We start from the raw sequence: 24,881 nt of genomic DNA on the forward strand, positions 1-24,881 counted from the left end.
ACAACTGCTGCAGCAATGACACTGAGTAAATGAGAAAGGAAGGGACCTTGTGCACAAGCGCAGGGGTTGCCCTTAGCTAGGAGCATGGACAGTCCATCCAGGCATGAGAGGGGAGGCAGAGCACATGGACATGGATGCAGATGGGTGGGCGGACGTGGAGAGGAGAGCTGTGGAAGTTCTACTCAGATTGCTTCTATTTTCTTAAACAGAAAGCAAGTTGAGAGTGAGGAGACTTGTCAGAAGTGTGATAAAAGAAAGGAAGGTGTGAAAACTAGTTATCTAGGGGAGTCTGAATGTTATGCAAAAGGGTTATTTAATACTTTTGGAGAGAGTAGATATTCCAGCGAAACGTAATGAGGTTTTCAGACAGCATGAAGGGTCCACTAGTGGTTGGGGTCAGGGACTTGGAGTGAGCCCAGTCAGCGTGGCTGAGTGTTTTTACTGCAGCTATGTTATCCTGACTGCCTTCAGCGGGGGCTTGAGAGTGATGGAAGGAAGTGATCACAGTGACTGATCATGGAATTTAAACTGCTAAGGAGAAGGCTGAGCAACTGATAGAAGAAGTGAGATGCAGCAACTGGAAATGGTAGTCAGAGACTGAGATTATGACAAAGTCAGAGCTTGTCAGGGGAGTGGGTGGTGTTAGAGGGAAAGGACATGATTACTGGAGGACAGGGGGTCAAGGAACCAGGAGGCCTGGCTATTGGAAGATCACTACTTGGACATTGAAATCATGAGTCACTTCCGAGACAGTGGCAGTGAGCCTGGCAATAAAATCTTCTAAAAATGAGGGAGAAGGACCCAGGAGTCCCTAGGTAACTGCGTTAAGGAGGGGTAGATCTTGGAAGCGAGGATGGAGAGACTTCATCTCATGTACTTTGGATATGTTATCAAGAGGGACCAGTCCCTGGGGCAGACACTATGCTTGGTAAAGTAGAGGGTCAGCGAAAGAGAGGAAGACCCTCAATGAAATGGACTAGCACAGGGGCAACAACAATGGGCTCAGACGGAGCAACGAGCCCCGGTGTGATTCCATTCTGTAGGGCCGTTCTCAGCAGCTGTAGTGGTTTAATCTCCGTCCTCCTTTCCCACCTAAGGGTGCGCCACCCCCCCATGGAAGTTTCGATGGACATGAGGCCCCAAAACTATCTTTCCGGCTGTGAGCTAAAGGCCGACAAAGATTATCACTTTAAGATGGATAATGATGAAGATGAGCACCAGTTATCTTTAAGAACGCTCAGTTTAGGGGCTGGTGCAAAGGATGAAATGCACATTGTTGAAGCAGAGGCAATGAATTATGAAAGCAGTCCAGTTATGGTAACACTGGCAACTTCGAAAATGTCTGTATAGCCAACAGTGTCCCGTGGGGGCTTTGAAGTAATGCCACCTGAGGTCTCAAGGCAGAAGTGTGGACAGCGCTTAGTAGCTGTGAAGGGAGAGGGAGAGTGCAATGATGAAGAGGAGGAGGGTCGGGAGAGCCATCTGCCCCTGCAGGTGGCGACAAGCTTCCAAGAAAAGCGAAACTTGCTGCTGATCAACACGATGACGATGATGGCAGCAACGGTGGTGATGAAGGTGATGATGAGGAGGATTATTTTTTTAATCTTAAAAACAGCTGTTTATTGAGAGAAGCCAGACGCACAAGAATACATTACTGTATGATTCCATTTATATAGATTTCCGCAACAAACGAAAACAAACCATCCATTTAGGGATGCATACTTACAGGGTAAAAGCAAGGGAATAGTTATTGGAACACGTAGATCAGTAGTTATTTCTTAGGGGAGGGGCTGTGCTGGGTGAGGGAGGCAGGAAGGGCTTCTAGTCTATTTTTTGGTGTTTACATGGGTATCTGCTTTATAATTTGTTAGTTTATATATTTATGTTTTGTGCACTTTTCTGTATGTGTTGCATTTCCAGTAAAAAAAGAGTTTAAAAAAGAAAGAAAGATCAAAGGTTTTTTATTAATCTTTATTTAAAAACAACCAGGTGCATCTTGGTTGTTCATTTTTTCTGGTTGTCATTCAGGCACAAAGTAGCCATTAAAAGCATATGAAAAGCAATAGTTTAATGAAGTCATAACATTCAAAGGGTAGTCAAATAGGTACAGTATAAAAAATAGTAAAAGATGCAAGGCAGAACACATTTTAATACTGGTACAGTGGCACTAGCAGCTTTACAAATGTTTATCTATAGAATTTCTAGGGCATTTTTCCTATGAACCTTTTATCACACAAGAATGATCAAATCATTTAAATGACATAGTGCATGGAGGCTTAGGAGTATTATAAACATTATATGTGGCTCATAAAATATCATTCTATTAAAATAGTTTATTCTCAGTGATCATTCCCTCTATTCTTACATAATCCAAGTGTAACTAGCAGGATAAAAAAGAAAACAAAACAAAACCCAACTTTTCCTAGAAGCAGATATGTCTCTTAACCTCACTGTTCCATTTTCATCCCTAAGTGCGTTGTAAATATAATGTGGGTCTCATAAACCAGACTCCCTCTTAGGTGATAAACATTGTCCCCAGGTCTGCTTTCCAGCTTGGTGACTTTCCAACAATGCCCTACTTGGCATTTCAGAGGAATGTTTATTTTGTGGAAATACAAGCATTTCTAGAAATTTCCTAAAGTATCTTTTTAGCCAAAGCTAACCTGGGGACATTTTAAGGATATTGTCTGTCAGGCTAGCTAACCTGGGGACATTTTAAGGATATTATCTGTCAGGCTAGCTATACACACTAGAGCAACTCTAGTAAAGAGCTGAATCCCGTTGTTTCCTATCCATGAGGAGCTGTTATCCTTATTCTTGGAACTGCAGAGGAGGTTATCAACATCAAAGCTAATCCTATGCCTTCAGTTACATTCGCTCTAATGACAGTTCCCCTTCCTCCATGATACATAGCACATATGTGATGGGGATCCTGGCTGTAGCTACAGTAATATCTTCTGCTGAGCAGACAAGTATGGCAAGCTGGGGCTCCCCAGATTTACCTGGCAACTTTGTAGGAGACTGGCTTGATAGAGTTGCCATATAAAACATTGGATGCCCAGTAGGAATTTCAGATAAACAATGAATAATTTTTTAGTATAAATATGCCCTGTGTAATGTATGGGACATATTTATGCTAAAAACATATTCACTGTTTAATAGGACATATTTATAGTAAAACGTTGTTCATACGGAATTGAAATTTGAGTGTCATGTATTTTTATTTGCTAATCTGGCAACCCTAGACCGGCAAGAAGGACCAAAATCCCGTGAAAGGTACATTATTACTGTTTTTGAATCCACAGGGTAGTTTAAGGACAAGGAAATAGGCCTCACAGAGAACCTGCTCTGGACCTCAGAGAATCCTTGGCAGGGCATGATGGAAAATAGCTGGCTTTTTGAACTCCTCATGAAATTTATGTTTATCTGCCTGAATCTGGATAGCAGATATAAAAGTAAGGAATATTTCAGACTCACTGAGCCAGATACAACTAACTACTGTACTTTAGGTGCTAGAAATGATACACCTTAATTTTTTAGGTCACTTTGGGCCTTTTACTTCAAGTTCTTTTTGGAAAATAGTTGAATTTGGACAGAGAATAATCTTAACTCTTAATTGTAGTGAAAAGAAATAATATCAAGTGAGTCTTTTGAATTGATCAAGCTGCCAGGGTAGCACTTAATAAATAGATGAAGCTTACAGGCTAAAATAATTTTCCTTTCAATTACCAAAGAGCCCCTACAGAATGAAGAGAATTAGTGGGGCCATTACCTTCCTCCATTGACTATTCCCAAGATAAACAGGAACCAGGCTATTTTCTAATGTTATACTGTACCTGTACAGTACAAACTAGTTATCTCTCCAACCTAAATTGGATAATTCCAGGGTAAATATCACTTTGGAGATTCCATTTTCCCATCTGGTTATCTTACAGATCATGCAAACTGAAAATATTCAAATACCCACTTGGTACCACAGTATATGTAGGGTCCACACATTTAATTCTTCACATGGAATTATACATTAGAATAATAATTTAAACATACCCTACTACATCTTGGGAAAAAAAAAAGGATTTGGAATGGTTTTATCTGTATATTTTATGGATCTTCACATGAAGTCAGCAGAGTAGACGTCAGTTTTGTTCACCAAAGCTGCTTGCAGAAGGTGGCAGAGTTTGTGTTGGGCTTCTGGGGTGAGCCAGCTGAAGCTTTCTCCTCAAGACCTGGGTCATTACTGGGGTCAGTCCAGTTCCTGTGCCCATATTTTCTTTATTGGTAAGAGGGGTTCCACCTGGTCTCCTCTCTACATCGACTTTTCTAAGTAGTTTCCGTAGATCTATCTGGCTTTTACCAGGAGTTATTAAGACATTTGTAACTCGAGTTGATAACACTTTGGAGTTAGGTTTCAAGGTAACACGCTGCAGGTCAGAGACGGTAACTAGGGGACTCCGTGTTTTCGGTGATGGTACAAGCTTCTTCCGTTCATCGAAACTTTGTGTCTTCTTTAATTTCACAGTCAGTAGATCGTTAACTGTTATCTGCATGGGTCCATCTCTTTTTAATGGTCCAGCCTGAAGTGATTTAGGGCAGTCAGCTTTTCTGAGCAGCAAGGGTGCTATCGGTGGTGGAGGAGGAGGTAGAGGAGGGGGTGGAGGTGGTAGAGGTGGTGGAGGAGGAGGAAGATGGCTGGCTAGTTGGGGCAGTGCAGGAGGAAGTGCAGCTTGGGATTCTCCAGGGATGGTGAGCTCACAGGCAGGCACACATGTAAGTTTACCACTCAAGTGACACATATGACCACAGCTTGGGCAAGAAGAATTTTCTGAGACGGTCTTCAGTGCTTCCTGGAGCTTGCAGAATTCACTTTCTAAAATGCAAAACCGTTGTTTTAAACTGTGAAGTTCTTTGTGGCAGATGCGGGATAGAAAAATGGTGTCTTTCAATACTTCTAAACAAGTCTAGTAGGTTACAAGTCCAAATTCAGGGTGTCAGCTGAAGGGAAAGGCTTTCTCTGTGCGCTCTGGAGGAAGGTCCTTGTCGTCAGTCTTCTCTTGTTCTGGGAGCATCTCAGTCCAGGAACCTTAGGTCCTGGCTCTGCTTTCTTGGTGGTATGAGGTCCTCTGATGATGATGATGATGATGATGATGATGATGAAGAAAAAGCTCCAGTGAAGAAATCCATATGGGATACTCCAGCCAAAAATGCACAAAAATCAAACCAGAATGGAAAAGATTCAAAACCATCAACACCAAGATGAAAAGGTCAAGAATCCTTCAAAAAAACCAGGAAAAAACTCCTAAAATACCGAAAGGACCTAGTTCTATAGAAGACATTAAAGCAAAAATGCAGGCAAGCATGGAAAAAGCTGGTTCTCCTCCCAGAGGGGAGGACAAGTTCATCAATTAGGTGAAGAATTGCTTCCAGATAACTGACAAAGAAGCTATTCGTGACCTCTGGCAGTGGAGGAAGTCTCTTTAAGGAAACAGTTTAAACAGTTTGTTAAAATTTTCCATCTTATTTCATTTCTGTAAGAGTTGATATCTGGCTGTCCTGTTTATAATGCAGAGTGAGAACTTTCCCTACCATGTCTGATAAATGTTGTCCAGGTTCCTTTGCCAAGAATGTGTTGTCCAAAATGCCTGTTAATTTTTTAAAGGTGGGACTCCACCCCTTCCTTGGTTTTAAGCATGAATGTCATGTTACATAAGGTTACGATAGGACACAGCAGTAGCAGTGGTCAGACACACGGAAATGGTGGGGAGACAAAAATAAACTCAGTGTTTTAATACAAAATAAAAAAAAAAAAAAGTAACAATTGTGAGGATGGCATAGGACCGGGCAGTGTAGGGTTGCTATGAGTTGGAACCCACTTGAAGGTACCTAACAACAGCTACAGAGTCTAACATAGTTTGATAACATAAGAACCCAAAAACCAAACCCGTTGCCATTGAGACAGCCCAGTGGAAGGATTTCCCACAGAGGGATGCGAAATAGGGTCAGAAAGGAGCAGTACAAAGTTGTATACATAGTCCAGCAGGTGGCAGAGAACTTGGGAGGCTGGGCTTCATGTGGTGACTGATGTAAACAGGGATAAAAGGCACAAAAAGATGAGTTCTGAGGGTGACAGAAAGGCAGTGAGTATTGGAGCAGAGAGGCAGCAGTTGCCCAGAAATTTCTGCCAGTGAAGGTGTGGAGGCCCTGAATCCGAAGGCGCCAGGCATAGGGTGCACACCAGGAGTGCTTGCAGTGAGCCTGGGGCTACAACCTGAAGGCTTTGTGCCCTTGTTGAAGAGTTTAGAATTGATCCTCCAGAATAGGAGAGTTTTCCCAGTCACCTTAGAGTTGATTGCAACTTGTGGAGACCGAGACCCCGTGTGTCAGTGTAGGACTGTGCTCCACAGGGTTTTCAGTGGCTGATTTTTCTAAAGCAGACCACCAGGCCTTTCAGCTGAGGCGTCGCTGGGTGGACTTGAACCTCCAACCTATTGAGTAGCAGCCAAGTTTATTCCATGGAGTTAGCAATTGTTATTGAGAAGAAAATTAACTTGTTTAATACTATAAATATATGGTTTTGGTGAAGGATATTGAATATACCATGGACTGCCAGAAGGACGAACAAATCTGTCTTGGAAGAAGTACAGCCAGAATGCTCCTTAGAAGCGAGAATGCCGAAACTTCATCTCATGCTATCAGGAGGGACCAGTCCCTGGAGAAGGACATCATGCTTGGTAAAGTAGAGGGTCAGCGAAAGAGAGGAAGACCCTCAACAAGATGGACTGACATGGTGGCTATAATAATGGGCTCAAACATACAAACGATTGTGACTATGGTGCAGGATAGGGCAGTGTTTCGTTGTTTTACATAAGGTCGCTTTGGGTCGGAACTGACTCGAGGGCATCTAACAACGACAACAATAGTATAACTAAAGAGGCAGTGTGATAAGTGGACAGGCCTAGGAAGGGAAGCAGTACTTTTTAAAATCATGTTGGAGAATCACCTGAAACTTTTCAATACATCCTTTCCACCTAAGCTAGTTACATAAACGTCTGAGCCTTGTAACTAATCACTGAGATTCCAGGCTCAAAGAGGTTAAGTGACTGGCCTGGGAATGTTCGCAGAGGCAGGAAACTCTCCCTTCTCTGAAGATATATACAGAATGTTACTATTCAAGAATTGGTGCTAGGAATGTTAAGAGGAATTAAAGATAGCCTGTGTAACCCTCTCCACTCATCCTTAAGTATCAACCAGATTGAAAACTCTGAACACCAGGAACTTGAAACAGGAAAACAGGCCTATACTGATGTCGTAAATCAGGAAGGAAGCGGCACCCAGGATGGGTGTGGCTGACAACAAGTGTGATGTTCGTGATGCTCCCACTTGACGTGACTGTTACAGGCCCAGGTTTCAGATGCTTGTCCCTAAGAAAAAGTTATAACGGTGAAGCTGGTGACAAAGCATCACTGCAATAAGAAATATAGGACCCAAGCAGTGATCCCCATCAGGTCTCAGCCGTCTAACAGGGCTCCCCCACCTCCACCCTCAGCCTGTCTCCATCCATCAAGACAGGGCCAACTCCTCAGTGAGTTGTCACCTTCTCCAAGGACGACACCTCAGGGGCTCATCCCTCAGCTGACGTCTCACTCCTAAGAGCCACTCAGAGAAGTGAAACAGCAAACCCGTGGCCGTCGAGTGCACTCCGACTCCCAGCGACCCCACAGGGCAGAGTGGAACTGCCCCACGGGGTTTCCAAGGAGCGGCTGGTGGATTCCAACTGCAGACCTTTGGGTTAGCAGCCGAGCTCCTAACCACTGTGCCACCAGGGTTTCCACTCGGAGGAGTGGGGGCTTAATAATTTGCTTCGGGTGACCAAGTTTAGCAAAATACTAAGCCATCGAAACATAATTACCGAGTCATGCTGCCAACTACAAACTTATCTGTAATTCACTGTATTTTCTGAGCCGAACGTACTTAATTCTAAACTTCAAACATAGTCACAACCACTCTTCTAATTTTCCAAGCAGATCACAATAAACATACTATGCTATAGGAATGTCTCTGCACCTCGGCTGATACCTACCTGCCTTAGAGACCTGCGAATAGGGCGGAGGAGGGTGATCCAGAACCATCCCTGAGGTGGAGCCAAATGGGATATGGGGGCACAGGGAGAGATCAGAGTCAGGAACAACCCTCAAGCGCTTGCTTTAGGGGGCAGGGTGAATAAGTGTGCCAACAAAGAAGATATAGAAGCTTCAGTATGATGCAAGTTCAAGTTGAGATGCCTGGAGGCTAACAATTGGGATGTCCGGGAGTCGCTGGAAAAAAGGAGTCTAGAACCCAAGAGATAGATTTAGGAGTCATCACATAGGGAGGGGGAGCTGAAATAGGTGAATGGGTGAAACTTCCCAGAAAGAAGGAGCAGCGCAGCACTCCTCAGTCTCGGGCCCAGAGCCGATGCAGCAGCAGAGATCACTTGGCAGTGGCCAGCCCATGCCAGCTACTAAACATGATCTTGTAATTCACTGTCCATTTTGATCCAAAACATATTTATTATCTACATCCTGGTGGCGCAGTGGTTAAGAACTTGGCTGCTAAGCAAAAGGTCAGCAGTTCGAATCCACCAGCCGATCCCTGGAAACCCTATGGGGCAGTTCTACTCTATCCTACAGGGCTGCCATGAGTCAGAATCAACTCAACAGCATCGAGTTTGGTTTTTTTATTTGGTAACAGGTGTGACCAGGAAACTGTTGGGGGCTGGAGCAAGTTGGGGGTACCATGATAAGCCATATTGAGTCCCGAGGCAAAAGGAAACATCAGTAATATTGATCCTATCTGTTGATTTGAATAGTGTCCCCCAAAAATCCTGTCCATCCAGATCTTAGAATGTAAACGTATTTGGAAACAGGGTCTTTGCAGATGTAATTAGTTCAGATGAGGTCATACTGGATTAGGGTGAAACCTGAATTCAATGACTGGAGTTCCTTTGAAGAACAACACAGACACACGCAGGGAAGAAGGCCGTGTGACAACGTTAGCAGAGACTGGCATGGTGCAGCTACAAACCATGGAACGCCAAGGCTTCCGGCAACCACCAGAGGCTAAGAGAGAGGCAAAGGACAGTGTCTCCCCCAGAGCCTTCAGAAGGAGCCATCCCTGCCAACACCTTCATGGCCGACCTCTAGCCTCCAGAACTGTGAGAGAATAAATTTCTGTTGTTTTAAGCTACTTAGTGTGTGGTACTTATAAATAAATACACTGTCTTTATCTTAAATTTTGATATTTTGTTCATTATGGATTTCTTGCCTTTAATTTAGATTTTTTTTAAATATTGCATTGAAATATTTATCTTGATTACTGAGTTTTAAATTTTGCACCTAGAGGAAAACCACTCAAGGGAGCAATTAGTCAAAAGGACTAATGGACCACACAAACCACAGCCTACACGACTCCGAGACCAGAACTAGATGGTGCTTGGCTGCCACTATCGACCCCTCTGACTGGGATCACAACAGAGGTCGGGAACAGAATTGAAGAAAAACTGTAGGACGAAAAATCAAATTCATAACAGAGACTAGACTTACTGGTCTGACAGAGACTGGAGGAATCCCCAAGACGATGGCCCTAAGACACCCTTTTGAACTCGAACTGAAGCCTTTCCCAGAGAAGTACCTTTCAGCCAAACCAAAGACAGGCCCATTAAATAAACCATAACACCGGAGAGGAACAGGCTTCTTAGAACAGTCAATTACAGGAGATCAAAAGGGCAACATTTGCCCAAAAGGAAAGATGAGAAGGCAGGAAGGGGTAGAAAATCGGGACAAAGGAAAAGGGGGAACCCAGGGTGGAAATGGGGAGAGTGCTGACACACTGTGAGGAATGCAACCAATGTCACGGAACGCTTTATGGACAGACCATCGAACGGGAAACTAATTTGCTCTGTAAACTTTCACCTAATGCACAATAGAAAATAAGCACAAAAATTAAAGGAAAAATAAAGTGTTAAAAAGCAAAAACCATTTTGCACCTAGAGCAAGTGCCTCACTGGCCTCACCCTCGTCCTGGCCCCGACAGACATTTTAACCACTGTTATTGAAATACTAAGAGGCGACCCTCTCCCCAGTCTGCGTGCAGAGACATGTGCAGCCAAAGAACACGCAATGAAAGTAAGCAAACAAGCAAGACTTGTAAACAGAAAGCCTTTCAACAGGGATGATTACATGTTCTCCTCCCTCTCGGCAGAAATGAGCTCATCTCTTGGGAGGAATACACAGATCCTGGCAAACCTCGTTAAAAACAACAGCAAAAAAAAAAAAAAAAAGCCCACGGCCATCCAGTCGCTTCTGATTCATAGCGACCGCGTAGGATTTCCAAGGCTGTAAATCTCTACGGAGGCAGACTGTCACATCTTTCTGCCGTGGAGCCGCGGCTGGTGTCAAACCACCAACCTTCCAGTTAGCAGTCGAGCACTTTAATCACTGCGACACCAGGGCTCCTTTAAAAACAGTAGCCACTGTCTGCTAATATCATCTGCTTCCACTGAGAAAGAAAAATCATTGCATGGCCGTTTCAGTGGCCTTTGACCACATGGAGGATATCTAGGAAAATGTTGTATTTGCTTTGAGAAAATATAGGAAAATTCTCTGAGAGTTGGATATGAGTATGAGAGAATTGGATATAGAGTGGGCGGCACTTTTAAAACATGGCCTCAGAGTTTTCTGACAACCCTTCTGTGAAGATGTAAGGGTCTATGTCCACAGCGCTGGAACATGAGCAGGCTTGTGAAGGCTCCGGCCAGTGCAGTACAGTGGACGCAATACTGAAGCTGGGTCGTAAAAGATGCTGCAGTGTCTAATTCACCAAAGCGCTCCCACCTGGAGCCCTGAGCTGCCGCGTGAGAAGTCTAACTCCCCTGAGAATACCCGCTGTCAGGAAGCCAGGTTGCATGAAGAAGCCAGCGTAAATAAGTCAGTCGAGAAAGGACAGATATTGTATAATTCACTTTATGAAATATCTAGAATAGGCAAATGTATAGAGACCAACGTTTAGTGGTTACCAGGCGCAGGTGGGAAGGAGAAGGAGGACTCACTGCTTCGGGGACACTGGCTGTTGTTAAGGGTGATGGAAAAAATTGAAAATGAAGAGCGGTAAAGATTGAACAACATAATGTTTGGTAATTCTGTCACAACTTTGTAACTTTACAACTGTACATGTAAAAAATGTTGAAATGGAAAATGTTACATACACATTTACCACAATAAAAAATGGGTAAGTAAAAAGCGATGTGTAGGCACTCCTGTCTTTGAGTCATTCCAGCCCAAGGGATGAGGACCAAGACCTCAAGGAAGAGAGAAACCGTCCCTGCTATGCCCTGTCTGAATTCCTGACCCACAAAATCTGTGAACGCTATTAAATGGTTGTTTCAGCCTGCTAAATTTGGGCCAATTTGTTATGTAGCAATAGTAACTAGAACAGAGTATTTATCAATATGAATGAATAGATTCATTATCCAAGAATATCCCAACCATCTGCAGAATGGAAGTTCACAGTGTTTTGGAATAAGAGTTTTTCCAGATAATCTGAAGCAATCTTTGTATCTTAGTATCGTCCCGCTTGATGTTTTCTATGACAGCCTCAGGGCAACGCAACACATAAAGCCTCGCCAGTGTTTGTCTTTCAAATTGGCTTCTATCTGAGTTGTAAGATGGACGGATAAAGTCATGAAACCTTGCTCTTTGAGTCCCTGTTTCAACCTTTATCCTATGAATGCAGGGATCAGTAAAATACATCCTCAAGTCTCTCAATAATAGCTGATTAGCATATCTTTTCTGGGAATATTATTACATGCCTATATATTTTACAGCTCTAGCAGTAAAAATGTCAGCATTGTTGCTGACATTTTAAAGAGTAATATTATTTTTGTTTGTATTTTGAAGCCACAGAAATAAAATCAACCCCGAACAGTGTTCCTGCTTCTTTATTTGGTTGGTTGGTTTGGGTTTTTTGGTCTTATAATACTGTGTATGGTAAGGATAATAATAAAGTTCTATAAATATATTAAATTCTTCTCGGAATAAGCAAGCTTTGTATTTCTGTCACCCTGGGATTCAGGTTTCCAATTATATGGTGCGGTATAAGATAAAAAAGTTAAAGAACCACCACCCTGGAAGGTAGAATTTTTGAACACGAGAACAATATAAAATAATAATGCTTCTCTGAATTGTAGATTTCAGGGTAAACATATAACATTACACAGACATTATGGGAATAATTTATCCTAACATAAATATATGGATTTAACATCATAGACTACCATTTTTTCTGTTATCTATTCAGCTACCAAATGTCATGGAAATGAACAATTATTTTTATTTTGTTTCAATATTGGGAACTGAAACATAAACCAAAATTCTGGAGTATCTTCAAATGCCTTAGCAAAATATGAAATATGTTTCCAGCGAGTTTCTACAAAAGTTACTGTTGACCAAGGAGAATAAGATAAACATCATAACACCAAATAGATAAGCTGGTAATAAAAGAGCGTATTTTTTTGGAGCCCTGATGGCACAGTGGTTAAGAGCCCGGCTGCTAACCAAAAGGTCAACAGTTCAGATCCACCAGGTGCTCCTTGGAAACTCTATGGGACAGTTGTACTCTGTCCCATAGGGTCGCTATGAGTCAGAATCAACCTGATGGCAACAGATTTGGTTTGGTCTTTTGGTTTATCAGTATATGTTAGTGAATTCTATTATTCATTTTTAATTAGATATTAATTCCCTATTACTAGACACGTTCACCCAAAGACTAGGGAATTGCAAAGAGCAAGCCAATCTGGTTGAGCCGAAGTCGTGCCTCTGGGGAGGTGTATCATCTTAGGCAAGTGGCCGTCTGTGCTTTAGGTTCCCCACGTGTGGAACAAGGATAACAACATCCACTGGCAAGACTGAAAACAGGTGCCACCACACTGAAAAGTCTATAGGGTGGCCATATGGTCTGGAAGCACTGCTAGACCATTTTATTATTTCATAGATAAGACCTCTGTGATTACTTCTTCTGGGGCAGCTAAAGCTACAGTTTAGTCTGTAAAAAAAAAAAAAAAAGACACAAATCGTCTGAGGAAATGCATCACAGATACATTTGATTAGGGATTGACTAGAAATGCTGTGTTCTTGAGTTTTGTAGAACCCACAGCTGTTTTTCGGAATTGAGTTTTGCAACATTTTGGGCACCTCCCTGTTTATATTATATAGATTTTTTTTCCTCCTGCTTCCGATTCTAAACGGTCTCGCTCTCTCTCCCTTCCTCTCTCCCTCTCTCTCTCTCATCATTCACACGCACACTCGTTTTCCCTGCCACACTTCACTGAACCGCTGTGGCAGAAAGTAAGGGTGCACCTTTTATCAGAGGAAGTATCCCGTCTATATATATATATATATACTAGGGATAATAAACTTTTCAAAAAAAAAAATTAAACAAGCAACTCCATGAACAACAACAAAAAATCTTCAATTTCCTTTCATGGTCATTTAAAAGAGAAAGAGAAAAGGCTGGTCCAACTAAGGAAGTTAAAGAGAGGAAGCAGAAGGAGTTGAGGTGAAGGAAGAATGGAGCAAGACGGGGACTCAGAAAGGAAACAAAAACATGGAAAGGGGGAAAGACTATTGACAAAAGAATGCAAGAAAAGAGGGAAGAGCAACAGATGCCCAGGCACAGCGGTTCTACAGGTGGCCTTAGGCAAGCTGGCCACCCTTATGTGCATGGTGAAAGCAGTAGCTGGAATTCCACCCTCCCTGGGCAAGTCACTGGGCCCTGGTGGCACACTGTTTAAGAGCTCAGGCTGCTAACCAAAAGGTCAGCAGTTCAAGTCCACCAGCCGCTCTGGAAATCCCACGTGGCAGTTTTACCCTGCCCTACAGGGTTGCTATGAGTCGGAATCCACTCGACAGCAACAGATTTTTTTGTTTTTGGTTTAGGCAAGTCCCAGGAATCTTCGGGTCAATTTCTTAAATCTGTAAAATGTAGACTAATCCTTCAGTCCTTCAAATTTAAATTATCTTAATTTTAGTTCAGATACACCTTGATTTTCATTTGGGTTTTAGTTAGCTTTCAAAACGATTAACCACTCTTCACACCACTTTAGCTGCTTTTTATTCCAGGGCTTCTGTGATGGTAAAGGTCGTGTGTCGACTTGGCTGGGCTATGTTTCTCAGTGATTTGGCAGTTATGATGTAGTTTGGCAGTGATGTAATCCCCTCCATGGTGAGATCTGATATAATGTAACCAACTGCATGACGAGATCTGCTATTACCAGCCATTCAGCTGAAAGGGAGTTTCCTTGGGGGTATGGCCTATATCCAATATATGTGGACATTCTGTCAAAGCTTGCTGGATTTTGCTCTCTGGATCCTGGACCCAGCTCATCATCATCTGACCTCTGGTTCTAGGGACTCGAGCTAGCAGCTTACCTGAAGATCTCGGGATTCATCAGCCTCCACAGCCTGTGAGCCAGCGGCCTCCTGTCCGACCTACCAATCTTGGGTTCGTCAGCCCCTACAGCTCCCTTGCAGCCGAAAGGCTGTTCATAGCAGATCTCATCATGGAGTTGGTTACATTATATCAGATCTCACCATGGAGGGGATTACATCACTGCCAAACTACATCATAACTGCCATATCACTGAGAAACATAGCCCAGCCAAGTCGACACACGACCTTTACCATCACAGAAGCCCTGGAATAAAAAGCAGCTAAAGCGGTGTGAAGAGTGGTTAATCGTTTTGAAAGCTAACTAAAACCCAAATGAAAATCAAGGTGTGTCTGAACTAAAATTAAGAGAATTTACATTTGAAGGACTGAAGGATTAGTCAGCCTAACCCGTGGACTTGGGACTTGGCAGCCTCTACAACTGCATGAGCCATTCCCTAGAGATAAATTTCTCTATATATAATACACACTTCACTGGTTTTGCTTCTCTAGAGAACCCAGCTTAAGACAGCTTCAAACTAGTTCATTCCGTTCAAACCCCTGCTGAGAATTTGCATTCAAGATCCCTAGGTGATACGTAAAAATCACCTGGGAATCTTATCAAAACGTAGATTCTAGTTCAGTATATCTGGGGTGGAGATGCAAATTCTCAACAGGGGTTCAAACCAGAAGGAACAAATTCGAAGCCTTGTTTTACACCCAGCCTTTGGAAATACCACTCCTGGACAGTCAAAAGGAAAATTAAATTTATACTAAATTAAAAGTAATTTCATCAAAGCAAACTAGGTCCTGCTTATCCTTGCCTCCATATACAGTGAAACCTGTGAGAGCTGGAACTGGACGGGACTGCCTTATTTTTTGGGATCTCGATAGTTTTCTGCCTTTGACAGGGTGCAGTCTCACCACTTTTCTATTGCTCTCTATCAAGAATCCTTCCTCATCAACACCCAGCAAGTGTTTCTTTTGATTTTATGGCACTGGAAAAGAAACAAAACCATTTTTTTATGATTTGCATGTTTATTCAAATCATGTACAGGTATGTGCATATACTATCCAAACAAAGATATGGGTAAAAGTCACTTTTTAATAAAAACATCTAAAGTCAACTGTTTAGTTTGTTTTGTTTTTTTGATGAAATTGTTGAAGCAAATTTCTAAGTCTGTAGCCTTATCAAAAAACTCCTGGTCTCCTTTAACTTTTCCAAATTCCTTCAAAGCCTTTATATAGTTGAAAACTTGTGTTTGACTTAAAGGCTCAGGCTCCTCTAATGGTAGGTCTTCATCATCTTCATCGTCATCATCTTTAGATTGGGAGTCCACAATTTCTTGCAGGTTTATATCGTCCATTTCTGTGGTAACTTCTTTGTCAATATCAATGTAAGATGCGGCACTGATCCTATTTTCTGAAACACCGCTATAAACGTCATTTATCGCATCCTGAATCTGCATGATGTTATCGGGCTCGGTAACTGTTTCATTTTGTATACTATCACCACTGCCAAATAAGAAATCGCAGTTCTTAAAGCATTTTCTTACATTGCAAGTGATTCCATGTTTTTTTTTGAAGCTCTGCAGCCACCCATTAGATGCTGAGAATCCATCAACTTTTAAAAGTTTCGCCATTTCTTTCGCCTTTGCTTGCAGGATAGGTCCTGAAATGGGAACATTTTTGGCGGAGGCTTGAAGAAACCACTCAAAAACAGATTTGTTGATTTCTGCATAATTTCCATCCCTTCCTTTCTTGATGTTTACATTGGTGCTGCTCATGTATTTTTCAATTATTTTATCCTTTTCTTTCATAATTGAGTAAATTTGTGATTTGCCACACTTGAACTTAATTACAGCTTCCTTGACAGTCTTTTTCTCTTCCGTTATCATTTTGACAACATCAAACTTTTCCTTCAGAGATAAATTTCTCACTCTCTTATCCATGGCTGTAAAGGAGTAAGCTTTTTTAAAAAAGGAAACAAAAAAGGAAATATGTTCTTACAGAAATTAAGGAATTTATTTTCTGAAAAACATGAATATCTCTAACAAAAAAGAAAAAAGAAAACTATCATCATCATGATAAAATTCGTACACTTTAAGTAAAATATTCAAGGAAACACCACGTGAGAAGAATGTTTTTGCTTTTGTACATTTAATGTGCTAAGTGAGGAAACACTGGTCTATTTTTTGGGCAATTCTGAAGAATTGCAAAGAAATGAAGGAGCAGATTTTGAAAATTCTAATAACCCGTACCAAAATTACAAACAGCTACAGTGAAAACTAAAAGTAAAACCCCTCAAGACAAGGGAAAAAAGTGTGCTTTGCTAGATTTTAATGAAAATAAAAGAATTTATGAATATCTCTTACCTTCTTCCAAACTTATGGATGTTCTTCGCTGGAAAAAAATTTACAAGCAAAAAAAAAAAAAGGACAAAAATGTAAAGTATAAAAAGTACTTAAAGAACAGTAGCCACGCACAGTAGGCACTCACATACAGTAACAACGCAAAAGGAAGTAGAAGACTGAGCCTTCATCTCTGACTCTAATACTTCTTGGAACCGGCTTTCGCATCTCCACTTCCTGGTATTCGGATTGCAATACCAACAATTTTCTGATTCCCTCCGTCTCACAGTGTCCAGCTTTCAGAGAATATTTATTGGGCTGAAATAATCGTTTTAGTGGAAAATATTTGAGTTTTTCTTCTCTGACAGAAGCCTTATACAGGTTCTGGCCTTCCCAGGTTTTACTGTATAAAGTTGTTTTATGGATGACACTCTACCTTCTTCCAGGTTACAGACTGAGAACGGGTGAAAAAAACAGCCGTAAGCTTCCAAATAAACAAAACGAAAAACACATTTTGCAGTTATTTCCTTTTAACAGAACTCCCGGTTTAGAAGGTGATGCACTGGAGTGAGGGTTTCTCGCGTTTTCACCCTTATTAGGAAATGGCACAGTTTAAAGACCCAATTGAAAGCGTTGGGAAATCACAAGCGATTACGTTTACGTTTGTTCAGGCCTGAGGAGGAGCGGCCAAAGCCAGGAAAACGGTCCCTGCTGTCCGCCCACCACGTGGGAGGAATCTGGCGCTTACGTCACAAGAAGCCGGCGTTGGCGGGCGCGGAGCGAGAAGGTTACGTCACGGCTGAGCGAGGGTGAAAGGCCGACCGACGGATAAGGCGACCGAGTTAGATCCGGCTACCGATGGCAGGCGGAGGGAGCCGCACGACCGCAGCTACGTGAAAGAAGCGCGCACCGCGCGTGCGCGGAGCGAGCCCAGATGGGCTGGCCTTCCGGTTTGTGGGCGGCCTTTCCCGTGAGACCTCGCAGCCGGCGGGGTCAGAGTTCCCTAAATGTGACGCTGCGCGTGCGCGCCTTCTTCTGGACCGTTGGGAAACTCTTAGGTCTCTCCACCGTCGCGATCGCCCGGCGCAGCGCCTGGGGGGTTGGCCGTGGCGCCAGGGCGTTGCGGGGGCCAGTCGTTACTAGGCTGACGGAGTGTGGGCTCCAGACCGTCTCCGAGTTTGTTGAAAGGGAAAAAGGACTTCCCAAAAGATCAAGCTTGGTAAAGCAGAGGGTCAGCGAAAAAGAGGAAGAGCCTTAACGAGATGGATTGACGCAGTGGCTGCCACAACGGGCTCAAGCATAACAACGGTTGTGAGCATGGCGCAGGATCCGGCAGTGTTTCGTTCTGTTGTGCATCGGGTCGCTATGAGTCGGAACCGACTCGACGGCACCTGACAATGACAACAACGAAAGACCGACCACCTCCAGTCATTTCCCCCACAGTAAAGCCCTCCAGGAAACCCGCCTCTCCTCCTCTTTGGTGGCTCTTTAGGGGCTTGTGGCGACTTAGCTATCACCAGAGTCTTTCAGTAAAAATTGTAAATACTATAATAATACCTCTCTTAAGAAAATCTCTATGTCCCGAAGCTAGCAAAGTGTTGCGAGGTACCTCATTGAAAAGGTGAAGGGCAAATGGAATCGTGGTCTTCAGTCAGAATCCATTCAATGGCAACTGTAAAAAAAAAAAAAAATACTCCTGAAAAGCAGTTCCTGAGAGTTATTGGCACGGGGGTAAGATGGAGTTTCTCCAGCGTTTCTCTTCTTACAACTTCCTGTTTTTCCTTGCACTCCACCTCAGCCCAGGGAAGAGATCAGGTTAGGATTTCACTGTCTGCAGATCCAAAGCTGAGCACAGAATAAATCATATGATGCACCAAAACGATGCCTAAAACCGCCCGACCTCCCAGTCTAAATTTTGAGGCTACTATAGTGCTAGCCATAGCAGTAATCAAATGAATGAATAAAAGATTATTCCTTTGTTTGTTTGTCCGAAAAAATAGATACATTAAACCAGTTGTTGTCCAGTCAACTACGACTCATGGCAACCCCATGAGTGTCAAAGTAGAACTGTGCGCTTCTTATATCTAAAGGCAAAAGTATGAGTAACCCAACCAACATCTCATTCTGATCTCTGCTTCCCACTTGAAGTGGTAACTGGATTGCTTTGCAGAGCCTAATGATACGGATGAAAACCCTGTAAACTACAAGGCAATTCTGTATCAACTGTAAATAGTTACTCTTAAGAAGTTGTAGTTGGATACTTCTAAATTGTTTCCTGATTTGTGAAAAGAAAAAGCTTGTTCTGTGGCAATTTTGTGGTGTGGCAGATGAGTAACATCCGGTTGTGTAGTGTAAGAAGACACTTCCCCGGAGGCAAAACTAGGCTAGGTCCACTTGAGTTTAATGTCACAATGTACATAATTTAAGTCAACCCAGATAACATTTCCTCTAAAGCACCTCGTCTTGATGGATTTGGAGACAGCTTGTCCTTTCAGTTACATAGTAAAGTATCATGAATTGTTTTCATTGTAGTAAATATTATACCTGTCCTGGAGAACCAGGATTACAATGGAGCCTTTGGCTGCTGTCATGAAGAGAACACTACCGGGCACCAGAAAAAACAGAGCTCTAATCTCACCTCTGCCACTAGATCTAAAATCTTGGTCAAATTATTTCATATCTCTGGCCCTCCGTTTCCAAACATTTAAGGTGGTCTTTGGGTACCAGTTTGTTCCTCTCTTGCATGCTTCTGTGGTATCTTGCCCTTTCTTTTAGCATTTGTCCCACTGTAACTGTTTGTTTCCTGGTTGGTCTTCCCCACGCCAGTCTCACCTGGCATAAGCTAGCTCAGTGGGCACTCTCTAAAGGTTTGTTGAAAGAATTCTTCCAGCTCCACAAAATTTCATTATGGCCTATTTTCTTCTTTGAAACAATGCATGCAATGTCTATTATTAAGAATGCTATTTATTCTCAAAGACTCATCCCACAAATTACTTATTAATTATGAAGGGGTAAAAGTACCTTTATAATAGAGAAATCTAATGGGTACTACCATAACCAAATGATCAAAATCAACCAATAATTGGACAAAATTGGAGAATAGTAAATGTGCCGCTTGATGTGAAGCATGGAGGACAGAACATTACCTGTATTCTTTCTGTTGTGTTCATTCTTTTTTTCTTTTTTTAATTGTACTTTAGATGAAAGTTTACAGAACAAACTAGCTTCTCATTAAACATTACCACACATATTGTTTCATGACGTTGGTTAACAACCCCACTGCATGTCAACACTCTCCCTTCTTGAACTTGGGTTCCCTACTACCAGCTTTCCTGTCCCCTCCTGCCCTCTAGTCCTTGTCTCTGGGATGTTGTGCCCCTTTAGTCTCATTTTGTTTTATGGGCCTCTCTAATCTTTAGCTGAAGGGTGAACCTCAGGAGTGACTTTAGTACTGAGTTAAAACGGTGTCTGGGGGTCATACCCTTCGGGTTTCTCCAGTCTCTGTCAGACCAATAAGTGTGGTCTTTTTTTTGTGGGTTAGAATGTTGTTCTACATTTTTCTCCAGCTCTGTCTGGGACTCCCTGTTGTGATCCCTGTCAGAGCAGTCAGTGGTGGTAGCCAGGCACCATCTAGTTGTACTGGACTCAGACTGGTGGAGGCTGTGGTAGTTGTGGTCCATTAGTCCTTTGGACTAATCTTTACCTTGTGTCTTTAGTTTTCTTCATTGTCCCTTGCTCCCGAAGGGGTGAGACCAGTGCAGTATCTTAGATGGCCACTCACAGGCTTTTAAGACCCCAGACACTACTCACCAAAGTAGAATGTAGAACATTTTCTTTATAAACTATGTTATGCCAGTTGAGCTAGATGTTCCCCGAGACCATGGTCCCCACAGCCCTCAGCCCAGTAATTCAGTCCCTTGGGGAGTTTGGATGTGTCTATGGAACTTCACCCATGGAGTGTTCTTGCCAAAAATGTTTAACTTAAATCTAATAACAAGAGACATGCTGCAAGACAATTGGCCTGGATTTATGAAAACTATAAAAAACAAAACAAAGCAGCTAGGAAATTGTTCTGGATTAAAGAGAAGCGACAACTATATGCAGTGTGTGGTCCTTAGCTGGATCCTGGGGGAAAGAAGGAACAATCTATGAAGGACAATATTGTGACAACTGGGGACTGAATATGGATTATATATTAGATGATAATGTGTTGTTGCTATGTGATCATTAGAGGGAAATAAATAAGGAATAATACAAATAAAACAACTAGAAAAGCTTGAGGAACTACGTTTTCTTAATATTAGAGTCTCTGGGTTATAGTTCCTGGGGGCCTCCTGAAATGAGGGCCTGTTCTCAGTCCCTCATATTCTAGCCCCTTCCCACTCTGCAACCACATTAATCCCTAGTACACACACACACACACACACATACACACACACATTCTAGCACACCATAAAATTCAATGTATTAATCTTTCAGTTAAGGTGGGTTTTAAGATTAAATAAATAAAAAGGAAGTTATGGGTTTATATAACTGAAAATCCCAGGTGTAGAATCTAGGGTATGGCTACATGCAGGGACATAAAAAATAAAGTCACTGGATTCAGTTTCTGTCTCTGGGCTCTTTTCTGTGCTGGCTCCATTCTAAAGCCAGTTCTCTTCTGTGATAAGGTGGCAGTCAGTAGCTCTAGGGTTACATACTCTTATCAGCAATCCCAGAAGCACTTCTCTCCTCGCCCCTCCCCATGGTTCCAGCAAAAAGTCCTATGAGAGGTCAAGGAGAAGGGAGATGCTGATTAGCTCAAAGCTGGGGAAGAGGTCAGCCCACATAAACTACATACTTTGAGAATGAAGAAGCGGGTCCCAAAGGGAAAACTGGGCAGGCTAAAGCAGCAGATGTCCACTATGATTCTCAACACGCCCAGTAACCTCATACCTCCCTGCCTGGCTCCTGTTTTCCCTCTGCCTACAACGCTCTTCTCACCCTCCTGACAAATGCCTATGTAGCCTTGAAAACTCAGATAACATATCACCTCGTGGGTTGGTTAAGATGTGTGTCAACTTGGGTAGGCCATGATTCTCAGTGTTTACATGTGATCACTTCCATGATGGAATCTGCTGTGAGTAGCCAATTGCCATTCGTTGATCTTCACAGCCTGTGAGTGGGAGCCCTGCTCTCCAACCTGCCAATCTTGGGTTTGCCAGCCCCTGCAGCTATCGTGATCCACAGACTTAGGATGTTCCAGCCTCTACAATCACATGAGCCATTTCCTTGATGTAAATCTCTCTATACACGTTACTGGGTTTGCTCCTCTAGAGAATCCAGTCTAAGACACCTGCTTTATGTCACCTTCTTTATTTGCTTGTCCGTAAAATTAACTCCTCTATCTTCTGAATAGTTTTTGTAACTTGCACCTATTTTTATTATTATCAGACTGAATTGGAATTTTTTTCAAAATAATTAATTGCAATTACACAAGTAATATGTGTTCACTGTAAAAAAAAAAAAATCCAATAGTAATGCCACTCAACGTGCAGGCCATGGATTGGCACTGATCTCTGAACTGTTTGTTACCGGTTCTCAATAAGTACAGAAATTGAGAATAAACATTTAGAAACTTTTATAGCAATTTGATGGAGTAATTTTATGTCTGTTGAATCTAATAATAAACAATTGAGGCTTACATTTTCAATGTATTTAAAAATTTCATTTTAATAGTGATTCATTTTTATTAGATTTTACAAAAGTATCACTTCATAATGGGTTGGAAGAACAGTTCCTTCACTATAGTTTGAGAAGCATTGCAATGGAACACTATACAAAGTGAACAGGGAAAGCCCCTTCCCACCTTCCTGTATTTCCCAATCCTCCACCAACACTATCTCATTATTGTCTCCAGAGTTGACATCATGGTGCCTAGCCTTCCAGATATATACATCTGGATATGTTGTTACCACCACCTGTCTGTCCGTTTCTTGTACTGTGGTGGTTCACATGTTGCTAAGATGCTGGGAGCTATGTCACTGGTATTTCAGGTACCATTTCAAATGGTAGACGGGTTTCAGTGGAGCTTCCAGACTAAGACAAACTAGGAAGAAAGGGCTGGTGATCTACTTCCAAAAATCAGCCAGTGAAAACCCTATGGATCACAACAGAATATTGTCCAACGTAGTGCTAGAAGAAGAGGCCCCTATACTGGAAAGCACCCCAAATACACAGTGGCTACAACAATGGATTCAAGCATACCAATGAACGTGAAGATGGTGCAGGATAAAGCAACGTTTTGTTCTGTTGCACATGGGGTCACCATGAGTCGGAGCCAACTTGACGGCAAATAGCAACCATTTGTCCACAAATTGTCACTGTGCACCACAGACCCACCCCAAGTGAGGGAGGAGGAAATTACTCTGACTCAGGGGAATGGGATATTTCACCAGCACCAGATGTTTTATGTGAGATGTAAGGTTAAGCACCCAATATTTTAATTGTGTTTTTTCTCAGATAGCCAGAGTGTCAATAATACAGTCAATTCAATCAGTAATAGAATGCAAAACACCATCTTCAAAGCCAGCAGCATAACATCTTGCATTAGGGTTACATTGCCTTCTTCTACGTCAAACCTCCCTCTGCCTCTTTCTTGCAAGGACACTAGTAAGAGGTTCCAGAGATTAGTACTTAGCTATCTTTGGGGGTCATTATTTAGCCCACCAAAGTCACCCTAGATGTGATCTGTTTTGTGGACAAGCTGTCTCCTTACTCTTGAGTTGCTGACTGAGACCAAGACTAGTTGGCCAATGGTTGACATTAAATACCATAAAGAATGAATCCATCCAAGAATGGCTTGACTGAATTATATGCAATCAGCAAATATTTATTGAGTATCTACTATTTATTTGCAATCTCCTCTTTGAAGCTTTGTTTCTTTGTGTGTAAAGAGAAGAGATTGGACGATAATATTCTCTTTAACTACAGTTCAGTTTCCCTCCCAAGTGCACATGCCCAATTTCTGACCAGCCCTCCAGAAACTGTCCCAGAGCTTTTGCCCATGCCCAGACAACATTTCACACCAGACTGCTTTCTTTGGGCCACCTTCCTCCCACCATAACTCTCTAACGACAGAAATTTCCAACAGGCCTCCTGTTCTGAAGCCCATGCCTGCATGGAGCAGAGGTTGTGGGCTGTTGTTGTTAGGTGCTGTCGAGTGGGTTCCAACTCATAGCAACCCTATGTGCAACAGAATGAGACACTGCCCGGTCCTGTGCCATCCTCATGATCGTTGCTATGCTTGAGCCCATTGTTGCAGCCACTGTATCAATCCATTTCATTGAGGGTCTTCCTCTCTTTCACTGGCCCTCTATTTTACCAAGCATGATGTCCTTCTCCAGGGACTGGTCCTTCCTGAGGTTGTGGGCTAGCCCCCTGTAAGAATGACACAGAAGGGAACACAAGTGAAAACATGGCTGATCTGCTACAAAGTTCCATAGAGACAACATGGGGCCCTGTACCTCTCTGTTAGTAAGAAAGGGCTGTGGTGGTAGAAAAGACACCTGAGGGTGGAGTTGGCTACTGGGTGGAAAGGAGAGGGCAAGGCGAGGGTACCTATGCAAAGCACTAGGAGAAAAGCATGCAGCTCAGTCCACAAGTTCTTGGTTAGTGTCTAGTGTGTACAAATTATCTGCCAGGTATTATGGAAAAGGCAGAATAAATACTAAAATCGTCCCATTTTAAAGAGTCAAGACATACACCCAAGAAGCCATTAAGCAACAATGTATAATAAAATGGAATCGTGTCAGGGGAACTCATACCATCAAGAAAGCAGTGCCAGGAGCAGAGGGCATCCTTTGGACCAGGGTCCCTGCACAGAGAAGCTCCTAGTCCGGGGGAACACTGAAAAGAAGAAGGCCGACAGAGAGAAAAAGCCTTCCCCTGGAGCTGATGCCCTGAATTTGGACTTTTAGCCTACTTTGACTATGAGGAAATAAACTTCTCTTCATTAAAACCATCCACTTGTGGTATTTCTGTTGTAGCAGCACTAGATGACTAAGACAGAATTTGGTACCAGGAGTGGGGTGCT

At 42.6% G+C, this 24,881-nt stretch overlaps 2 pseudogenes; one reads left to right on the forward strand and one right to left on the reverse strand.

Annotated features, from left to right (window-relative positions):
* Positions 1–1,113: 1,113 nt before the first annotated feature.
* Positions 1,114–5,735, forward strand: LOC101357130 (nucleophosmin-like; annotated as a pseudogene).
* LOC105756416 (proline-rich protein 11 pseudogene) lies at positions 4,137–4,952 on the reverse strand (annotated as a pseudogene).
* Positions 5,736–24,881: the final 19,146 nt, after the last annotated feature.

This window comes from Trichechus manatus, unplaced genomic scaffold (genome assembly GCF_000243295.1).
Source record: "Trichechus manatus latirostris isolate Lorelei unplaced genomic scaffold, TriManLat1.0 scaffold00062, whole genome shotgun sequence".
In the NCBI taxonomy this organism is placed as follows: Eukaryota; Metazoa; Chordata; class Mammalia; order Sirenia; family Trichechidae; genus Trichechus; species Trichechus manatus.